Below are 18161 nucleotides of genomic sequence, written 5' to 3' on the forward strand. Positions count from 1 at the left end.
AGTTCGATGATTAATTGAAGAGTTGTGTATCACAGGGCAATAGGGGAGTTCAAGGATTATTGGATGATACAATTCATGATGATATACCAATTTGACAGATAAACTTTATGGAGAATATGTGCCAGGCACTGTTTTCTTTTATGTGTGGAACTCATATTAGCTTCACAAGACCTAATGATATAAGAACTATTATTAACCCAAGAGAAGGTGAGACACAGAAAGGTTAAAAAAAACAAAAAAAAAACAAAAAAAAACTTGTCCAAGCTATCACAATCAGGTAGAGCTAGGACTCAAATGAGGTGAATTAGTTCCAGTCAGGTGGTCTAGTTTCATAGACTAGGTGGTAAGTCTTAGAAAAGGAGATTTGCTCTGGTGTGTGTGTGAGAGAGAGAGAAAGAGAGAGAGAGAGAGAGAGGGAGAGGAATATCAGTTCTGGTTGTGTGAGCTTGAGACGCCTTTAGAACACTGTTGTATAGATTTCCAGTGGGAGGCTGGGTAGATAGGCTATATTTTAGGAGTGAGGACGGGGTTGAATACAAGTTTCAGGTGAGGTGTTGATGTGCAAATTGACATTTGAAGCTGTGGGATGGTACCAAATCCCCTAGGAGAGGTGAGTGAGGACCTCTGGGCAACACCAGTTTTTGAGCTAGACTTAAGAAAAGAACTCCACAAAAAGTCACCGAGAGACAGTAGCCCAAGAGCAGGGTGACAGCTAGGAGAAAGTGATGGCCCAGAATCTGAGGGAGAGCTTCAAATCCCTGGAATTTAGAAAAAAATAAAGATGCATTTTAGGTTGGTTCTCAAAGAATTAGAGCATGAAATAAGTAGCTTATCAGAGGTGATTCAGGAAGCTCCAGGAAGGGAGTGCCTTCATCCTTAGATAGGACTTCAACTCTACGCCCTGTTTTCCTGACGTGCTCGGAAGTCATTTCTTAGTTTCAGCATGTTTTGCCACCTGGAGAGGCGAGAGTTTTCAAAACCATCAAGTCCTGATTCCTTTCTATTTAACAGTACTTTCCTCAATTTCTGTCTCCTCTCTCGTGTTACTGTAAGCAGTAGGAAGAAACCTGGCAGTGCCTTTGCTTGGAAATCAGCTAGACAACCAGGTTCATCCCTTATAAGTTCTGCTTTCCCCTTACAGCAGATGACAATTTTGCTAAGCTTTCTGCCACTACGTAACAAAGATCCCCCTTCCTCCAGTTTCTAATAACATGTTCTTCACTTCCTTCTGAGCTGTCACTAGCATCGCCTTGTGCATGTCTACTAATAGTCTACTCAAGGCAATTTAGGCTTTCTCTATGATGCTCCTCAAAATTCCTCTAGCCTCTACTCTGGTCCCAAAGCCATTCCCATGTTTTAGGTGTTTGTTACAGCAGCACCCCACTTCTGATGAGGATTCTATATCGGTCAGGATTCAACCAGAGGAGGAGAACCAGTAAGAGATATATACATGTATATATATTAAAGATTTTGCTACAGGCTTACACAATTGTGGGAGCTGGTTAAGCAGTTCTATGAGGCTACAGTGTCCTCATCTGATGCTGGAGGTTGAGGTCTGAAGTCAGGTAGTCAGGGAAGGAAGATCCCGAGAAGGCTGCAGCTCACAAGCACAAGCTGAGACCCATGAGCCCGGCCTGAAACCTGTGCTTCAGAGGCTTGTTGCCTCTGATTTTGGTGATGGCGTTATAGCGCAGGAGCCGGGGCCACATCACAAAACTGGGCAGAAGCCAGAGGAACTGAAGGCAGATCGGAGGGAAAGTGGTGAAATTGCTCACCTGGCTGCTGCTTTAGGACACGGAGGTGAATCAACAGATCAGCAACAATGTGTGAATTATGGAATGGCTGCTGCTTCACTTCTGCGTCCCTACCCCCAAATCTCCCAGGAATGTCCATTGTAGCTCACCTTGACCATAAATATACAAGAAAGGAAATTATGGGAAATGTAGTTCAGCCTGTCAAGTGGACATATTACAAAGGCATCATGCCTATACCCCAGTTACCCCAGCATCTCTGTGTAACTGAACCCTTTTCCTGCAATACCTTCCCCTCTGTTCCTATCTCTGCCCTTACCTATGCCTCAGCTCCAACAGCACCTACACTCTTATTAGCCCCAATATGTCCCCATGATATTTGATACTTTTATTAGAGCACCAGTCAAATGTATGGTTTTTATTTATTTATGGGTCTATCTCTCCCACGGGACTCTAAGCTCCTTAAAGTAATATGCCATCTTTTCCCTGATATTCTTGAAATTTATAGCCTAGCACATAGTAGGTGCTTAGTAAGTTTGAATGAATGCAAGAAGTCACAACGTTTCTGATCTTTAGTGTGTTTTGGATAAAATAGTATTCCAACTCAGGAGGCCATTGCAAAGAGGAGCTCTGCTAGTGCCCTGTTCCTGGTAGGTTATTATGGAAGCTCCAAAATTCTCTGCTGGCCTAGCCCTACGGTGTGTCAGATGGCCACTGAGGGGGCTCTGTCAAAGTTGTCATCCTGGAACCACCCAGGTCAGGGAGGTGGCAAAATCTTGAAGAGTGCTATATGTTTGCAAAGCTCAGGGAGTAGATGCATTGATAAAATCCCCTTTTTGAGGGAAGACACGTATGATACTTACATATGAGAATTCCCCAGTTAGTTGGAGATAAAATGATCCCAACCTTGGGGAAACCATGGTCAAGGGGATATGTTGTCTAGGGAACTGAAGAGTTAGTTTGACATTTGACCTAGATCTTACCCAGGTAGTGAGCATGTCAGGTTCAGATCCAGGTAAGCAAGATGTCATCTTTCAGTATATTTGTTTATTGAACACACATTTACCAAAGACCTACAATTTTTCTAGTGCTGCATTAATGCTGGGGGTACAGAGGAGTTAATACATGTAACATGCTTAGCATAGTGCTTGGTGTCTATAAACTCAAATATTTGCTAATATTGTTATCATTATTATTATTATTGCTACATATAGTTTTCAATTTATCCTCTATCTTTGTAGACATGAGGTTGTTGTCTATTCTCTATCTTTCCCTGTATTTGGTTGGATCCCATGATGTGTCATCTAGACCGATTATCTGATTCTTGACTAATTGCTACAATTTATTGAGTTCTTATGTACCAGGAACTGTGCTAACTAATTTCACAAAAAATGTGATTAGATTCAGTTGCATAGAACGTAAAAACCCATCTGATTTCTTTCTACCATGTAAAAAGATGCCTGGAAGTAACCGCCAGGGCTAGTAAGAAGGTTCTACCATGTCATTAGGAAGCCAGGACTTTTTCTATCTTTTTATTTTACTAGTTGCAAGGAAAGCTACAAAAAGTAGTATTTTAGCTGGGGTCGGGGGGGGCATCATTGCCCTGAATAAAAACTGGACTCTATTACCAAGAAGAAAGGGGAGGATGGCTATTGAGTGGCGTCATAGCCTTGTAGACCCGAGCACCTGATTCTATCAAAAGTCAAAAGATGACCTCTCCTCTGTACCCAGATTCTTTTGAAACCTGAGCAAAATAAGAGATGTCCATAAGTATTGTAAAGGTAAAATTCTTGCTCAAACATGGCTTAGAGGGGAGGCTGGGTCACTCTCAGACCTGTAATAGGAAGTCTGGCAACATGGTGTACTGATCCAGGAATGAATTTTGAAAATTGACTTGTAGAAATTTCAAGGGTCTAAAGATAAGACATTGTCCAGACCTGGTATTTCTGTTTACCTCTGCTCCAGCCACTGAGGGAGAAACTTCTGCTCTGTGTCAAAAGGAAGATAGATGTCAGTTTGAAAAGGAAGGAAGCAGAGGGCCAGTTGCCACCTCTCACCAGGACCTAATTCACACTCAGGGAACATTTGATCCTCTGGGCTCTGAGGGAAGTTTAATTGAAATGCAAAAACCAAAGGTCAAAACCATGTAAAATTTAAAGGCCATTTTTACTATTTGACAAGGAACAAATTGTAACTTTATATTGCTTTTAGATGCAATTTTGCTCAGTGAAATTAGATTATGCTCAACTAAAGCACCTTCTTTAGAGCTTTTAGATTAAATATTAGAACTTATTAGGACCTTGATTTCGTCAGTAAATACCAAGGAAAATATTTGGTGGGAAATGCAGCTGCCTAATTTGCATTAATACAAATGAGAACTATTAAGCTTAGTTGATTAGCATATTCATATGTACTGTAGTCCCTATGTATTTAAAATAGATTCTGCTAGATTCTGATTACAAACTCAGTGTATGTATAACACTGTGAACCAGAACCTTGGCAATAGACTGCATACTGACTGAGGGTGAGGGCGCCAGTGGGAGGTAAATTTCGAACAGAATACTGGCCTCAAGATTGTTTTCATAACCTGATACCATGCAGAGCCAGCCCCATCCTGAAGGCTCTAAGTAGCAAATGAACTGATGGATCGTAACCCAGGATAGAGCCTAGGGGAGCAAAATATGTCCAAACAGATATTTGTGAGTACATGTGTGTTTCATTTATTTACTTGTTTGTTGCTTCACTAACTCAACACCTATTTATTATGTGCCCATCACACTCCAGGCACCGGTGCTGGTGCTGGGGTGACTGCTGAGAACAAGGCCCACCCTAAGAACAGGGTTCATCTCTTCAAGGAACTCCAGGAAATTACTGCTGGCTTGCCAGATCTGGAGCGGATCTTCCATCTTCCCACCTGATTCTGTGACCTGGTCCTTTCACAGCTGGGGGTGGGAGGACCCCGGGGAGACAGGGGCGAGGCAGACTAGAGCATGTGGCTGCTCCTGTGCTGGGGGCCTGCAGATGATGCCCGAGCTACCACTGCCCTAGGAGGAAAAGGCCCAGCCCGAGGATACTGGGGAGCGGGCCATTTGAACCTGGCCTTGAAGGATGGACAGGATTCCAGAGGCCTCTCAGTGGGAACGAGGGAAGAACATAAGCATAGGCGTGGGGAGAGAGCGCAGAGTCCGGGCTGGGAGCTGCAGTGAAGGAGGGACTGGCAAAGAGGAAAATGCCTGTTGGCACCAGAGATTGGCCCATTTACCTTCCTGCCAGCTCCCTGCTGCTGGGGTCTGATTTGGTTACTTGAAAATCAGTTTATTCTTAGTTTGTGTAAACTGATTTTTTTTTTCTTTTGCAAATAAATTAATAATCTCCCTTGGACTTAAAATTTAATTCTGAGATGATTTAATTTTATTTCTGATAGATCTCTTAGGATCTCTGTTCCCACCCCCATTCATATCCAGTAGTTATTATATATATTATAAATATCCTATATACATAGAATATATAACAAAATATCTAATAATATTTTATAGAATAAATAATCATGCCCAATCCCTGATCTGGCATTTCCATTAAGTTTCTGAGAGCAGAGAACAAGGTTAGGCCTCCAGGAAACCTAGGACCGTGGTGGGTGTGACACTGGGTAGGCGTCCTGGGCTAGCTCTTTCATCTCTTCTCTTGTCCGGGCACATTCCCCATGACATATGGGACCCATGCAGTTTGGGACCTTATGCGCCCCCAGGAAGGGCACTTTGTGTTCTCTGTTCCCCCAAATGCATTTTTTCTGCTTTTCCTGTTTCAAGGTTATGACTTGAGGTGATGTTGTTGGTCAGTGAGCAGCTAGTACACTTCAATATGTTGGTACATACAGCTCACAAATAAGGTCACTGCCCATTAACGTATAAAGGTCAGAGCCCTCTGGGGAGGACAGCACTCTAAAGGACATTGGCACTTCCTTGTCCCTGCGTCTGTCCTGGTCCCAGGGCTTCCAGAGCACGCATGTGTCAGGTAACACCTTCTGAGATAGTGGGTGATGCTGGGAGCACACAGCAGGGCAAGAAGGTAGCAATCATCACTCTCCTGATGATTCCGGTTATTTTCTCTGCTCTTTTGTGCTGTCACATTTCTGGGACCCAACCTGTGGAATCCTAGATTTTTGGTGCCAGAAACAATTTTAGACATTATTTTATTCTACAAATAAAGAAGCAAAGGCTCAGGGAGTCCTGAGATGCGCCTCAGCGATACAGTCCACCCAAATGTCACATCTTCTCAACCTCAGCCCAGAATGAGTTACTGACGATGCCCAGCCTTTACTTGGTTTACATTGATCTAAGCTGCCCTGTGTGCATCGTAACGAGATGTAACAGATTTAAAAGCGTCCACAGGAAGAGAAAAGCTCCACATTTTGTGACTTGCCTTGATTCTGGACATTCGTTCATTCACTCATTCCTTCATTCTTCTAACAATACTTACTAAGCACCTCCCATGTTCTAGGTTCCAGAGATGAAGTCATGAGCAGAAAGAAAAAGCCCTGGGCTTGGCAAGCTTACATTCTAATGAGTGGAGCAAGGCAATACAAAGGTAGCTGCCAGGTGAGGATACCTGCTCTGAGGAAGGATCCAGCAGGATAAGGGGGGTGAGCAGGATGTTGTCCTGAGAGGGGGGTGTACAAGGCATTATTAGGAAGCATCTGAAGGTAATGAGGAAGGAGACATAAGGCTACCTGGGGAGAGAGGGTTCCAGATAGAGGCAGAAGACACAGCTGGTGGGGCAGGGACAACTAGGCCGGGGGAGGGGAGAGAAGGAGGACGGAGGGCACAAAGGAACAAGGACCAGATCACGCACGTGCGTATTGGGGGGACAACACACGATGCATTATCCAGTGGGTGCCTTTTGATAGTGAAAGGGTGTGGTGTTTGGAATCACACAAGGACAGACGTAAATGATAGGGTCCTGGGCAGGCTGGGGTGCACGGCATCTGCTGTGAAGGTCGGTGTGAGGCACTGGCTCCTGCTGTGGGTGCATGAGGAACTGCCATCCTGACAACAGGCTGAGGAGGGGCGGGGGCAGAGGCAGGGAGAGTCAGGATCATTGCAGTGATTCAGGAGGGAGATGAGGGGCTGGGAGCAGATGGGGCATGGAGGGGGAAGAGTGATTGGATTTCAGATACATGTAGATGGTGGGGCTGATGGGATTTACTGGCAGGTTGATGGAGGGTGGGAGAGAAAAGAAGAGTCAGGAATGACTTCATGCCTGAGTGACTGAAAAGACAGTTGCCTCTACTGAGATGCTAGGAGACTGTCTAAAAATCAGGCTTGAGGAGAAATGAAGAGGTTGGTTTTCTCCAATGCAGCAGGCTGAATGTTTGCATTCCCTCAAATTCCTATGTTGAAACCTAATCCCAAATGTGCCAGTATTAAGAGGTGGGGTCTTTGGGAGGTGATTAGGTTGTGAGGGTGGAGCCCTCATGCATGGGATTAGTGCCCTTTTAAAGGGTCCCAGAGACCTCCCTAGTCCCTTACACAATGTGAGGTTACAGCAAAAAGACAGCTGTCTATGAACCAGGAAGCAGGCTTTCACCAGACACCGAATCTTCCAGTGCCTTGATCTTGGACTTCCTGCTTCCAGAACTGTGAGCAATAAGTTTTTGTTGTTTGTAAACCACCCAGGCTGTGGTATTCTGTTACAGCAGCTTGAATGGATTAAGACAACCATATTATCTTTGATGTAACATCAAATTGAAGGTGTCATATGTAGTAGAGGTAGGAGGCATCAGGATATATATTTGGTATTGGAAGTCCCCAGGGACTGGATGATGTCCCTGGGAGGGTCAGTCTAGACAGGAAGAGAGGAAGGACTGGGCCTGGGCTCTGCAAAGTTTACAGGTTGGGAGAACCAGGAAGCCCTAGGGAAAAAAAGGCTGAGAAGGAACAGACAGAGGGGTAAGTGGGAAGCAGAGGCTGTGTGTCCTAAAGTCAAGTGAGGAAAACACTTCTGGTTTCCATCTTTATCTACTCACTATGGCATTGCTGTCACCGGGACAGTGACTTGGGGGCAGGATTTAGTTGCAGGAAGAGGAAAGCAGTGAGAAGTCAGACCTGAGGCCTGAGCCAGTGGCCGTCCTGAGAGGACAGTGACTGCTGTGTCATGAGCAATGTGTGCATCGGGGGGAGGGAGGATGGAATAAGAGAAAGTGCCTTGAACTAACCTCTCCTGGGGGAGCAGGAGTGGTGGGTGTGGAATGTTCCATCTGGTTGACCAGGTTGCAAACATTCCTTGTTCTGTGGGCCACTAGCATGCTATGATCCGACCCGAGCTGCACCTGTACGGTGTGCCTGGCAGAGAATGAGAGCTTGTGAGTAAGAGGCCAGCCAGACATCAGGCACCTAACTCTCTGGAATAAAAGCATGGAGGGGAGATGGTGTCAGGCCTGTAGGGGCGGGGCTAAGAAACAGCACTGGGAATTACAAGCAAGCACCAAGACCAGGAACTTATAAAATAAGGAGAATGTGGGGTTCAGATTCGAGGACCAGATCTAGCTTTGCCACATCCTATTTTGGCCTTTCTGAGCCTTTGTCCCTTTGTCTCTAGAACTGGGTATATTCCTGCCTCATCTGGGTTTCCATAAGAGTTAAATGGAATAAATTATGCTAAAATCAATCTACGTACACCCAATTCATTATAAAAATACAATCATTCATCTTCTTTGTCTTTGTAATTTGTGTTACCCCTTTCTGTTTAAATTGAAACAGATGTGGGGGCATGTTTTCTAAGAGGAAAAAAAAGACAAGGAACGGGGGAAGTAGTCGTTGGTTGGTGGGTAATGGAATCTCAGGGGAAAAAAAGGAAAGTGATTACAACTCCAGTAAGATCACTTCCAGTGCAGGGTTGACAGTGGTGGTGAAGATGTCGTATTTATATGTAGCTTTGTGGCTGTCAACAGGCTCCTTTACACTTTGTCTCATTAAAGGAGGCCGGCTCTAATCTGACATTCCAGAGAGCCTGTGATGGAAATAACGGTGGGGCCCAAAGCTAGAACAGCTTGCCGAGCAGAAGTCTAGTTCGTTCCCCCATGCTTAAGAGGGTCGCCTAGACGTCTCCATCTCCCTCCTTCTCTCATGACACCATCTGAGGCTGCCTGTGAGAGGTGATGGCTCTGGGAGCACCAGCCCTGCCTTCCATTCTCACGTAGGGGTGGGAGGGGGCACAGCCTATGAAGTGAGAAAGCCCTCAGTCCCAGGGAGCATGTGCCCGAATGCAGGGACACAGTGGAGTGATGGACTTCCCAAATGTCTGCTCCCTGTGGCCAGACCATGTCCACACCACGTGTTAGAGGATGGCATGCAGCCCTCTATGGACTCTACCACTAACCCACACTCAGATCCTGTGGCCTTTGACACCAGCAGGGTCTAAGGAATATGATAACCAAGGTGAGGTTCTGACTCAGGAAGGCTTAAGTAGGGGCATCAGCCTGACCCAAATCACCACCCTGGGGGTCCAGGGCAGGGGTGTTTCACTGTGGGGAGAAGGGAGGGGACTTGGTGGTGGACTCAGACTCTGGAGTGTACGGCCTAAGGCCTAAACAGGAAGGTCAGAAAGGTCAGGCTTGCAGCAATGGGGCCTCCAAGGATGGTGGCTGAAGCGGGTTTTCCCTGACTAGCGCCTGCCTTGCACATGGCAGTGCCCCGAGGCCTAGGTTTTCCCCTTGAGCACAAGGTTCTCCTTTGGTCCTTCTTGCTGGAGCTGTATGATGCTCACAGCCTGCAGTGAGCTCTCCCGGGGCTGGCCTTGTAACCCCTTCTGGTGCAAAATTCTGCATGGCCTCGCCCACACGTGCAGTGATCTCCTGGGTCAAACTCGGCTCTTCCAGCTCCAGAGGCAACAGGTGTGTCTCCCCTTCCCTGTGTGCGGCTCCCAGCAAGAGTCTGGCTCAGGGCGCCGGAAGCATCCAGGAACGTGAAACCCTGAGGCAAGGTGGTGAGGCTCCACTGTGACAGCTCCAGCATCAGCAAGCAGGTGGTGATGGTGCCAAAAGAAGGGGGGATTTTAGGTTCCACTGTGTCAGAAATCGGCCCTCGTGGACGCCTCCTCCCTTCTCCACCTATGGCCCGGGGGCCTCGTGTTCGCTCGGGGCTGGATAAAGCCCAGTCGGGAAAGAGACTGGTCCCCTTCCCAGACAAGACCACCAGGGGGCAGTGGAGCACACTCGCAGACAGCCTGCAGCCGCGGGACCGGGAACCGGGAAGGTCCGCGGAAGCTTCTGACGCAGGGGAGACAGGCCCGGCAGCCCGGCGGTCAGAAACCATCCTGAGAGCACACTGACCCTTCTCAGAGAATGGGAAAACTGTGCTTTGGCTTCAAATCAACCAGCTTCTATTTTTACACAGAAACTGGCCATCCTTAGTAGCCTTATCATCATTTTGTTCGGGACCGTCACCCTTATTTCCTTGGCGTGAAGAGCCCAGAGAGGTTGTGTAACTAAACTGAAGACACACAGCTATGAAAACTCGGTTTTTCATGGTGCGACTTTGATCCCCCGGGACCTTCCTCATTGCTTCCCAAAGATGAATCCAGTCCTCACCTGGGAAGCAGATGTCTAGGCCCCACTTTATACCTCTACCAGAATCTCTTGGTGGGAGGGAATGGTTGCCTGGAATCTGCATTTTTAACAAGCTCTCCAAATGATTCTGATAAACATGCTAAATGGAACCCTGCCCTTGTGGGGGGGCCTGACCTGAACCAAATCGTAAAGAAAGTGAATTTTTCCTTTAGTCTCCCTGCACCCCCTCCCCATTCATGCAGAGCTTGCTGTCACCCTGCTCCCGCCAGCCCATGGTGGCAACTGCTCACCTCTGAAATCCCCCTCCAAGGGCTTGTCTCCACCACTCCCGACGTCTCTCCCCGCCCCCCCCCCCCACCCCCCCAAGGCTGATGGTGAGCCGCCTTTTACCACCATCCCTTCCAAAGTGACAATAAGTTAATCTGGTTAGAAAACTCAATTCTAGTGGGATTAAGATAGAAAGTGGCCCCAACAACTGGTCAATACCAGTTATCATGGGAATTTAAAGCAGGGCTTTCTGGACAGAACATCACAGTCTGGGCTCTTAATCCAGAAGTGCTGGATTACATACAGTAATACAATAAGGATGGGAATTTTGGGGATGCATGGAGATGCATTCTGAAAGATAGACATTCTTGACATGGGGGTCAGTGTTCGAAGGGTGTTTTACCTACCTCGTGGAGGAAACTTCTGTTCAAAAGAGTATGTATTGCTTTTTTCATTACAGAGATAATATATGTGCATGCAAAATAGCCACACAACATAGAAAATTATAAAGAGAAAATTAAATACACAACAATTGCTATCACCCAGCTGGGCTAAGATATGAGACAACATCTGTCCAGATGTCTCTCTATAAATGTGGACATGATGACAATAGCTGGACCACTTTGAGCACCTACTATGTGTCAGAAATTGTGTTAGGTGCTTTCCATGCATTCTATTTTCTAATTCTCACATGGCCCAGGGGCTGGAGGTGACAATTTTATTTTTAATGCATAAAGAAACTAGAAATAGAGGAGTTATTTAATCTCTCCAGGTTGCACTATTATGTGACAGGGCAGGAACCTAACCCAGGCTTCCTTCACTCCTGAGCTCAGGTACTTATTCACCTTCTGATCTTACTACCTAGGCAGGCACCTGCACACCCTGTAGACACACACATAGAACTTGCACAACCTGGCAGATACACAGGCAGGTCTCATACACACACCCTGCAGACACCCCTCCCCCCACCAAGAGACACACAGAACTCACATGCAGATACACAACACATGCACACACAGAACTCACACACCCCACAGACATGCCCCACAGACGCACAAACACAGCCTGCAGATACACACATACCACACACAGCAGTCCCTTACACCCTGCAGACACACAGAGAATTTACACACAGACACTCCCAACACATACAGAACTCACACACATGCACAAGATACACACACACGCACATACTGCAGACACACACAGATCTCTCATACACATACTGAAGGTATGCACGCAGAACTCACACACATGAACACACTGCAGATAATCACAGAAAACTCACATACACCACAAATATACACACAGGAGACACACATTGCAGACATACATGCCACACAGACACACCCACACCAGACGTAGTCACATCCACACAGAGATGCATAGACCCACAATACACACACAAGCTCTTCTGAAATCTGTTTTTTTTTTTGATATTCAATATGTACATAGATCTTTTATTCTTTTGAAAGCCTGCATAGTATTCCATTGCATAGATCTATCATAATTCTGATCAAATCCTATTGATGGCTATCCACATATAGGAAAAATATTTGAATTCCAATAAGAGGACAATAATGAAAAGTTACTGAGTTTTCATTATGTGTCAGATTACATGCATTATATTGTGCAATCTTCACAACGACCTTGTCTGTAACCCCATTTTGCAGATGCAAAAATGAGTTTCAGAGGGTTTTAGAGCTTCAAAGTGACAGAGTCAGGAACCAGAGCTAGAAAATATCTCCAGACTTACCCACAATATGAGTTGGCTTTCAACGAATATCCTTGTTCATACATGTCCCTGTTGGAAAAATTCCTAGAGGAGGAACTCCAAGTCCAGGGTTGTATGCATTCTCCATTTTATACACGTTGCTAAACTGACCTTCAGAGAAGTGTACCAATGAGTAAACTCCCTAAGCCCGTGTGCAAATGCTTTATTTCCCTTTAATTTTGCCAGGACTGGGCATTTTTAATCTTTGTCTATTTGTTAGGTGAAAAGTTATGTCTAAGTAACAGACAAATCCTTTTAGGGAATCGGGTTTTGACTGACACGGTCAGAGAAGGGTTTGTGGTGGAGGAACAAAGTGTGGACACTGAAAGAGGAGTATTTTTTTTTCTTGGAGACAGGAACAGCGGAATTAGCTAATATTCTACGGTTCTTAGTGGTCTCAGGGCTTTGAACGTGTTGAGCTGCACGTAGAGGCTCTTGAAGCTTTCTTGTTATAGTGACACTCTGTCCTGAGGCTCAGTGTTTGGAAGTTTGCATCCTGTAGGCATAGACCCAGTGAGTCGTAGGAGGTGGAGGAGAGTGTGTGAAGGTGCCGCCCACCTCATCTGTGATACTGTACCCGGATGTCTCCTGGACACATGGAAGGTGACATAAGAAGCCACCTCAAAGGCACATTGGTGGTGATTTTGGACTCTGGGTGTGGACTATTTATTCTTGGCTGCTTCTCAGGCTCCCTTGCAAAGCAGGCATTACCAGAGCAGCTCCATGGTACCAACTGCTTTTGCCCTCCAGCCTGAGCTGGTTGCTGCTAGCAGATTCCATCTTGCTGTGTGTTTCAGGCCTGCATCTCACACAGGTAGCTTCTCGCTACTCAGGTTTTACTAGACCATGATAGAATGGTATAGGCAGCTTTGGAGGTACAGCTGGGTCTGTGTCACATCCCCAGCCTGCCCCTTGCCTCCTCTTTGGAAGGTGCCTGTACTAGCCCTGCCCTGTCTTCATCACCACCTGCCAACCTCTTTAGCTCAGTTCAGCACCCCTAGAGCTGGGCAGTGCCAGGCAGCTAGCTCCCAGAGTTCGCTCAGCCGTTGCAGGTTTGACACACAATCGAAATTGCAACTATTCCCGTCTCAAATTCAACCTTCCTGAGCTTTACTTGCAGCTTTTTCTTCTAGATTTTTCTTGCCCAGGAGATTGGATTTCCTGCTTCTGTTGTAAATTACTTCTAAGTGGGTTCCTTTGCTGTGGTGGAAGAGAGAGCAGAAAGGAAAGTAAATGCCACCGGGGAACCGTCCTTTCCATAGTCCAGGTGGCCTGAAGACTTGCATTTCTATAGAGAGAAGCTTTTGTCCCAAGAGCTGGTGCCCCAGAAAAGAAGCTGAATTATAGCCAGGAGAGAAAGCATAAATTCTTTCTCCAGTGTCTGAAAAAAATATGTCAAGAACTCCAGAGAAGTAGGCAGCAGGAGTAGATAAGAATAGTTGGCTTTCCTTTCTCCTTGGGCTTGTCTTAGGAGGGGCTTTGCAGCCCTTGACTCCAGAGGGTGATCAGGGCTTCACCTTGTCCAGCCTGGGTGCTGAGGGCGGATATGTCTGGTGCACTTCTGGCCACCCTGGTAGTTCCATAGGAAGGGGGGGGGGGTGTCCCAGAAAGCATGGAATTCAATATTTTTCTTAAATACAATGGACTCTCTTCATTCACATGAATGTTATTCCCAATTTCTCTTTCATATCTTTTGTATTATTTTTATCGTACATTTTACTTTAACATATGTTGTAACACAATTCATTGCTACTACTTTTGCTTTAAACAGTTATATTTTAGAGCCATTAAAACAAGAATAAAGAAAAATTTATTTTACTTTATTAATTCCATTTTCATCCCTCTTCATTTTATTTTGTGTTGAGTCCAGTTTCCGTGTGGTATCATATTCTTTCTGCCTTTACAAATTTCTTTGATCTTTCTTCAAATATAGGTGTTCTAACAATGAGTTCTCTGTTTAGCTTTGAGAAATATTTGCCTCATTCATTTTTAAGACTTTTTTTTTTTTGGGTGAGTATAATGAATTGACAGTTTTTTTCAGTACTTCAAAATGCCATTTTATTTTCCTCTGGTTTGCATGGTTTCTGATGAAAAGTCTATTACTGTTCTTTTCTTTTTTGAATATTATTTTATCTATTTTTTTATACAGCAGGTTCTTATTAGTTATCCGTTTTATACATATAGTGTATATATGTCAATCCCAGTCTCCCAATGCATCACCCTGCCCCCTGCCCCCACTTTCCCCCCTTGGTGTCCATAGGTTTGTTCTTTATATCTGTGTCTCTATTTCTGCTTGCAAACTGGTTCATCTGTAGTATTTTTCTAGATTTCACATATATGCATTAATATACGATATTTGTTTTTCTCTTTCTGACTTACTTCACTCTGTATGACAGTCTCTAGGTCCATCCAGGTCTCTACAAATGACAAAATTTTGTTCCTTTTTATGGCTGAGTAATATTCCATTTTATATATGTACCACTTCTTCTTTATCCATTCATCTGTCGATGGGCATTTAGGTTGCTTCCATGTCCTGGCTATTGTAAATAGTGCTGCAATGAACATTGGAATGCATGTGTCTTTCTGAATTATGGTTTTCTCTGGGTATATGCCCAGTAGTGGGATTGCTGGGTCATATGGTAATTCTATTTTTAGTTTTTTAAGGAACCTCCATACTGTTCTCCATAGTGGCTGTATCAATTTACATTCCCACCAACAGTACAAGAGGGTTCCCTTTTCTCCACACCCTCTCCAGCATTTGTTGTTTGTAGATTTTCTGACAATGCCCATTCTAACTAGGGTAAGGTGACACCTCATTGTAGTTTTGACTTGCATTTCTCTAATAATTAGTGATGTTGAGCAGCTTTTCATGTGCTTCGTGGCCATTTGTATATCTTCTTTGGAGAAATGTCTATTTAGGGCTTCTGCCCATTTTCGGATTGGGTTGTTTGTTTTTTAATATTGAGCTGCATGAGCTGTTTATATATTTTGGAGATTAATCCTCTGTCCATTGACTTGTTTGCAAATATTTTCTCCCATTCTGGGGGTTGTCTTTTCATCTTGTTTGTAGTTTCTTTTGCTTTGCAAAAGCTTTTAAGTTTCATTAAGTCCATTTGTTTATTTTTGTTTTTATTTCCATTACTCTAGGAGGTGGATCAAAAAAGATCTTGCTGTGATTTATGTCGAAGAGTGTTCTTCCTATGTTTTCCTATAAGAGTTTTATCATGTCCAGTCTCACATTTAGGTCTCTAATCGATTTTGAGTTTATTTTTGTGTATGGTGTTAGGGGGTGTTCTAATTTCATTCTTTTACATGTAACTGTCCAGTTTTCCCAGCACTACTTATTGAAGAGACTGTCTTTTCTCCATTGTATATCCTTGCCTCCTTTGTCATAGATTAGTTGACCATAGGGGCGTGGGTTTATGTCTGGACTTTCTACCCTGTTCCATTGATCTATATTTCTGTTTTTATGCCAGTACCATATTGTCTTCATTACTGTAGCTTTGTAGTATAGTCTGAAATACAGGAGCTTGATTCCTCCATCTAAGTTTTGTTGGCTTCTAAATTTATTTATTTATTTATTTTTGGCTGTGTTGGGTCTTCGTTTCTGTGCGAGGGCTTTCTCTAGTTGCGGCAAGTGGGGGCCAGTCTTCATCGCGGTGCGCGGGCCTCTCACTATCGTGGCCTCTCTTGTTGCGGAGCACAGGCCCAGACGTGCAGGCTCAGTAATTGTGGCTCACGGGCCCAGTTGCTCCGCGGCACGTGGGATCTTCCCAGACCAGGGCTTGAACCCGTGTCCCCTGCATTGGCAGGCAGATTCTCAACCACTGCGCCACCAGGGAAGCCCTGTTGTTGGCTTCTGATTGCTAGTATTTTATTGAGGATTTTTGCTTCTATATTCATCAGTGATATTGGTCTGTAATTTTTTTTTGTAGTATCTTTGTCTGGTTTTGGTATTAGGGTGATGGTGGCCTCATAGAATGAGTTTGGGAGTGTTCCTTCCTCTGCAATGTTTTGGAAGCATTTGAGAAGGATGGATGTTAGCTCTTCTCTAAATGTTTGATAGAATTCACCTGTGAAGCCATCCGGTCCTGGACTTGTGTTTGTTGGAAGATTTTTAATCACAGTTTCAATTTCATTACTTGTGATTGGTCTGTTCATATTTTCTATTTCTTCCTGGTTCAATCTTGGAAGGTTCTACCTTTCTAAGAATTTGTCCATTTCTTCCAGCTTGTCCATTTTATTGGCATAGAGTTGCTTGTAGTAGTCTCTTAGGATGCTTTCTATTTCTGCGGTGTCTCTTGTAACTTCTCCTTTTCCATTTCTAATTGTATTGTTTTGAGTCCTATCCCTCTTTTCCTTGATGAGTCTGGCTGATGGTTTATCAATTTTGTTTACCTTCTCGAAGAACCAGCTTTTAGTTTTATTGATCTTTGCTCTTTTCTTCTTTGCTTCTACTTCATTTACTACTGTTCTGATCTTTATGATTTCTTTCCTTCTGCTAACTTTGGGTGTTGTTTGTTCTTCTTTATCTAGTTCCTTTAGGTTTAAGGTTAGGTTGTTTATGTGAGATGTTTGTTGTTTCTTGAGGTAGGCTTGTATAGCTATAAACTTCCCTCTTAGAACTGCTTTTGCTGCATCCCATAGGTTTTGGATCATCTTGTTTTCATTGTTATTTGTCTCTAGGTATTTCTGATTTCCTCTTTGAGTTCTTAAGTGATCTCTTGGTTATTTAGTAACGTATTGTTTAGCTTCCATGTGTTTGTGTTTTTTTAATGGTTTTTTTCCCCTGTAATTGATTTCTAATTTCATAGTGTTGTAGTCAGTGAAGATGCTTGATATGATTTCAATTTTCTGAAATTTACTGAGGCTTGATTTGTGACCCAAGATGTGATCTATCCTGGAGAATGTTCCATGCACACTTGAGAAGAAGGTGTAATCTGCTGTTTTTGGATGGAATGTCCTATAAATATCAATTAAATCTATCTGGTCTATTGTGTCATTTGAAGCTTGTGTTTCCTTATTAATTTTCTGTTTGGATGATCTGTCCATTGGTATAAGTGAGGTGTTAAAATCTCCCACTATTATTGTGTTACTGTCAATTTCTTCTTTTATAGCTTTTAGCAGTTGCCCTATGCATTGAGGTGCTCCTATGTTGGGTGTGTATATATTTATAATTGTTATTTCTTCTCCTTGAATTGATCCCTTGATCATTATATAGTTTCCTTCCTTTTCTCTTGTAACATTCTTTATTTTAAAGTCTATTTTATCTGATATGAGTATTGCTACTCCAGCTTTCTTCTAATTTCCATTTGCATGGAATATCTTTTTCCATCCCCTCACTTTCAGTCTGTATGTGTCCCTAGGTCTGAAGTGGGTCTCTTGTAGACAGCATATAGATGGGTCTTGTTTTTGTATCCATTCAGCAAGCCTGTGTCTTTTGGTTGGAGCATTTAATCCATTCACGTTTAAGGTAATTATCGATATGTATGTTCCTATGACCATTTTTTCAATTGTTTTGGGTTGTTTTTGTAGGTCCTGTTCTTATGTTGTGTTTCCCACTTGGAGAAGTTCCTTTAGCATTTGTTGTAGAGCTGGTTTGGTGGTGCTGAATTCTTTTAGCTTTTGCTTGTCTGTAAAGCTTTTGATTTCTCCACTGAATCTGAATGAGATCCTCACCGGGTAGAGTAATCTTGGTTGTAGGTTCTTCCGTTTCATCACTTTAAATATGTCATGCCACTCCCTTCTGGCTTGTAGACTTTCTTCTGAGAAATCAGCTGTTAACCTTATGGGAGTTCCCTTGTAT

Source organism: Balaenoptera ricei, chromosome 14 (assembly GCF_028023285.1).
Source record: "Balaenoptera ricei isolate mBalRic1 chromosome 14, mBalRic1.hap2, whole genome shotgun sequence".
Classification (NCBI taxonomy): domain Eukaryota; kingdom Metazoa; phylum Chordata; class Mammalia; order Artiodactyla; family Balaenopteridae; genus Balaenoptera; species Balaenoptera ricei.